This window comes from Salvelinus sp. IW2-2015, unplaced genomic scaffold, assembly GCF_002910315.2.
Source record: "Salvelinus sp. IW2-2015 unplaced genomic scaffold, ASM291031v2 Un_scaffold3882, whole genome shotgun sequence".
Lineage (NCBI taxonomy): Eukaryota > Metazoa > Chordata > Actinopteri > Salmoniformes > Salmonidae > Salvelinus > Salvelinus sp. IW2-2015.
Genome location: NW_019945156.1, coordinates 8,420 through 13,010, shown reverse-complemented (window position 1 = coordinate 13,010; position 4,591 = coordinate 8,420). Strand labels below are relative to the sequence as shown.

General features: G+C 41.6%; 1 protein-coding gene across 3 annotated transcripts in view; it reads left to right on the top strand.

Annotated features, from left to right (window-relative positions):
* Positions 1–2,795: 2,795 nt before the first annotated feature.
* Positions 2,796–4,591, top strand: part of LOC112076620 (inosine-5'-monophosphate dehydrogenase 1b) — a 9,087-nt gene continuing 7,291 nt past the window's right edge. For 2 of the 3 annotated variants that reach the window (XR_011477830.1, XM_024143345.2), the window contains exon 1: positions 2,796–3,025. The gene's annotated coding sequence lies outside the window, so the exon portion shown is untranslated. Of the gene's footprint in view, positions 3,092–4,591 lie in introns of all 3 variants that reach the window. The other variant, XM_070441394.1, reaches the window with a different exon arrangement.

Genomic DNA, 4,591 nt, shown 5'->3' with positions numbered 1-4,591 from the left:
AACAACATATTAGTGAAGGGCCAGGCAAAGAAGATTTTTAGATACTTGCTGAAATGTAGAATAGTTTACTTGTGTAGCAACTCTGGAGCTGACTCATGTTGAAATCCAACCTGAGTTGGAGTTGACCACAGGGGGTTGGTGGCACCTAATTGGGGAGGACGGGCTCATGGTATTGGCTTGAGCCAATGGTATCAAATATATCAAACACYTGGTTTTAATGTGTTTAATGCCATTCCATTTACTCCCTTCCWGCCATTATTATGAGCTGTCCTGCCCTCAGCACCCTCCTGTGAGTTGCACCCCYTTTTGCCCTCAGAACAGRCTCAATTCGTRGGGGCATGGACAAGGTGTCGAAAGCGTTCCAAAGGGACGCTGGCCCATGTTGACCCCAATGCTTCCCACAGTCAAGTTGGTTGGATGTCCTTTGTGTGGTGGACCATTCTTGATACACACGGGAAAKTGTTGAGCATGAAAAACCCAGCAGCGMTGCACTTCTTGAGACACTCAAACCGGTGGCCTCGCACCTACRAGCATACCCTGTTCAAAGGTACTTAAATATTTWGTCTTGCCCATTCACCCTCTGAYTGGCACACAKACACAATCAATGTCTCAATGCTTAGAAATCCTTCTTTAACCTGTCTCRTCCCKTTCAWCTACARTGATTGAAGTGGATMTAARAYGTGACATCAATAAGGGYTCATAGCTTTAACCTGGATTCACCTGGTCAGTCTATGTCATGGAGAGAGCAGGTGTTTCTAATTTGTTGTACACTCAGTGTATATTTGACTAGTGAGCATTCAAGCTGTAGCATTAGTTCCTCCCACTTCTTCTGACTACTTTTCATTACTCTGCTTTCACCATGGTTACAATATGTAAATACAGCCCATTGAGTAGTATCAGTTTACACTGCCACATAGCCCTGTGTTTAGCCTGGCTTGTAAATAACCTTGAAGTTAAATCTCCTTGTTAGCCCGTAAAGAAGCTCTAGGACGCCTGTGTCTTATGTGGTTTATGGCGAGTCATTCTGAGGGCGGCCCCTAAACACATTGAAAACCTATGATTCAGTGGCGTACTCTGATGCCAAAACAACAGAAACTGCCTCAAGGCTATTTTCGGAGTGGCAGGTCCCCCTTATGCCTTGCAGCTAGGGCAGCAGGTGGAGAGCTTAATGGGATCAGGTTTGAATCAATGCTTGAAATAGCCACCGGGTGTGCATAAAGGAATCTCTGACCCATATTGTGGGTGACCCACATTTAAAGCAATGAACTCACGCACAGACACAGTACCCGCCAGATCACCTTGGTACTTGTCAAGGCTGGGAAGGCCCTCTGTGCTTTGCTTAGTACTGGAGGAGGGGCTCCTGGTATAGTGCCACACAGGGAGTAGGCCAAGGGACAATATACATCCCCATGATAAGTGTACTTGGGGGCGAATTCTGTTTTAATGCAGGGTGGATCACAAGTCACCATTACAAATGCATTTGGTTTAATTTGCTCTGAATATCTGTGTGTTGGTTGAGTGAACACAGCTACAGCAGTCCCACTCCATTTCATGCACAGGATCAAGAGTGCATGGGTTAGAATTCCCCAGGAAACAATGGTGAGAAGGAAGAACAAAACTCGCTTATTGCGACATTGCTTGCGTGATGGTAGGTTGCAATTGTCTGTCAGTGACGACCGTCAGCCACTGATGGTATTGACAGCAGTGTGCTGTCCGTCCTCCTTTTACAAAAGWGTGTGCTTGTGAGGMAGGTCTACTTCATCTGTCTGTGTATGTCTGTGTACGTGTGTGTGTACGTGTGTGTGTGTGCTCCTCTTCCCAACCCTGAGCCATCACAGACATGGGAGAGTGTGGAACTGTTCGGTACGCAATGCTTGTGGATTCACAGGTCAACATATAGTACAATAGGCCAAGCCTAAATAATTCAGTCTGATTCTCCCAAATCCGTCAGCTTGAGTGCCAATMGTATATTGGGTTTTGTGCTTTTATTATCTGAATGGTCTCGACAGATGATAAAGGACGGGCCATTCTCTCTTTCTGTTTTAAACAGTCTGTCCTGTATTTGAAAGTGAAAGTCATAGGCCATGATATATAAGATAAGATGGAGAAAATGAGGGTAAATTCCGTCAATGTGTAGCCTCATCTACTGTAAATGTGTAAAATGTGATCTAGGCTATTTAAGGAGGTATGTAGCCTGGCTGACTCTACTGGTCAGTTGAGATCAATCTAGACTAGAAGATGCCACTGTCATCCGTATAATTGGTTACTAGTAACTGGTTGCATGTGACTTGTAAATCTGACAGTGGTGCTGTTCAGTTAATACCCCCAAACGTTGCACCTCACTGAACCATCTGAGAATAGTTGATTTGTGGGTTTTGTCAAAATACAAAAGTCACTTTAGATTGATAAGTAGATAAGCATTATAAAAGTTGATTTCTACACATTTTAATGATTTAAGATTCTTGATTGATRCTGATAATAGAAYKCCAAGGCCTAATATTACAAAAAACGGATGGTAGGAGGGCCTGCTGTTTATGTGGTTATATGMGGSTTATACAATGATAATATATGGACATTGGCACTGCCAGACTATAGTGCCAATTTCCCTGTAGCCTAAATGCATGATTTTCTCCTCCAAACGATGTATGGTCTGCACTCTGCAGTGCAGATATTAGGTATATTACATAAATTACAAGGACATAATCTCACTAACCTGCAAAYTCTGTGATTGAGTTGAGATTTTTACCCTCATGTTTTCGAATTCAATGAGAGCCCCACGTGGGAGGAGAGGGGATGTGACGCATCCATTTTCGATGCTTCTGCGAAAATATTCTTCTTCATAACTGTAGCAGCGACAGGCAATGAAATTTGGACCAGCCTCGCATCATCACTTGAGTTTGTAGTAGGGAAATTAATTGTGGGTTGGTTCCCTCCACAATAGAGAAAGCACACTTTGCTTCCGCTCATTTTGGACTTGCTAGAAAGTTCGCATTCCGAAAACCTTCAACGTGGTCAGCTTCAAGAGGTAGAAAACGGGCTGGAATTGATTTTTTGTTTCACATTTTCTTAACGTAACTATCATTAGGTAACTGTAAGTAAGACTAAGAACGTGGTGAGGTGGCTAATTGCGTAGAATACAGATCATCTTCAGTAATGAGTTGAAACATGTTAGCTAGCTTGCTAGCCGGCTACCGCTAGCTGACACATGCTCCTGCTGAATAACGCACGCACTCTTATCATTTTGACCTGCGTGGCAAGAAATTAGATGGCTAATTTATAGTGCAGCTTTGGTGATAAAATACATTGCAAACGATATGTTAAAGACATATGATGGATGGAAATCTATAAATACTTAGGCTGCGGACAGTTGGCTAGATTCGTCAATCGTTAATATAGCCATGTTTTATTTTCCCCACATGTAGGCATTGTAACCATTGTTAGGTACTCAGCTGTACAGTAGCCAGTTAACGTTAGTAAGTGCAAGCTAACTACTGTAGCTAGCTACGGTATTGACAGGCATTGCTCACYGTTGCCTTTCAGCAGCTATCCAGAACACTGTGTAGGTAGTCTGGATAAATATGTGCTTGAAGGAAACGTTTTTGCTMAACAGATCATTGTTTAACATGACTTATTAACTCATAGTGTCGCTTGATGGCTGTTTTGTTTGCATGGACAGCCACCACAAACAATAAAGATAACATTAGTGTGCTCTATTTTCCTGGTGTTTATCCAGTAAATTGTAAAAAGAAATTGCTATATATATATAGCAAACGTGAAAAAATGTAAAGCAACGTGTTTTATTTAAACATGTAGCTAACATTAGTGCTGCTGCTATTTTTGGCATGGATATTTACACAACAGTGCATGAAAGGGTTAATTTCGTGAGGCTCTATTTTGCCAGCATGCCCCCTCTAATAGAAAGGTTTCTTATAGATGTTAGTGGGTCATCCACATTTTGAAAACGCATAGTCGTTAGTGCGCAGCGATCTGTYCTTGTGAGGTCGGTTAGGTTTCAGTTAGACTATAATAAAAAAAAGTAATGTTTTCAGGTTCGATAATAACAACACATAATGAAACGGTGAATAAAATGTCCGTGACTGCGATTACTTCTTATCACTTAACCATTTATTGACATTATTTTACTTCAATACAATATTTCAGTTCTGTATATTACATTTGTTTTATTTGATGACTTTCATTTCAAGTCATCTCACCTCTATAGAGCTGCTGTCTGGCAAAATCACAATTTTAGTATTTCTTCAATGTAAACAAGGCATACTTTTTTGACTGTTGAATAACAACTATCAATTTCAGGTAGAGTTACTTTTGTGTATGTGGACACATCTTCAAATGAGTGGATTCGGCTATTTTAGCCACACCCGTTGTTGAGAGGTGTATAAAATCGAGCACACAGCCATGCAATCTCAATAGACAAACATTGGCAGTAGAATGGCCTTACTGAAGAGCTCGGTGACTTTCAACATGGCACCTTCATAGTATGCCACCTTTCCAATAAGTCAGTTAAATTTCTGCCTTGCTAGAGCTGCCCCGGTAAACTGTAAGTGCTGTTATTGTGAATGTGAAGTGGAAA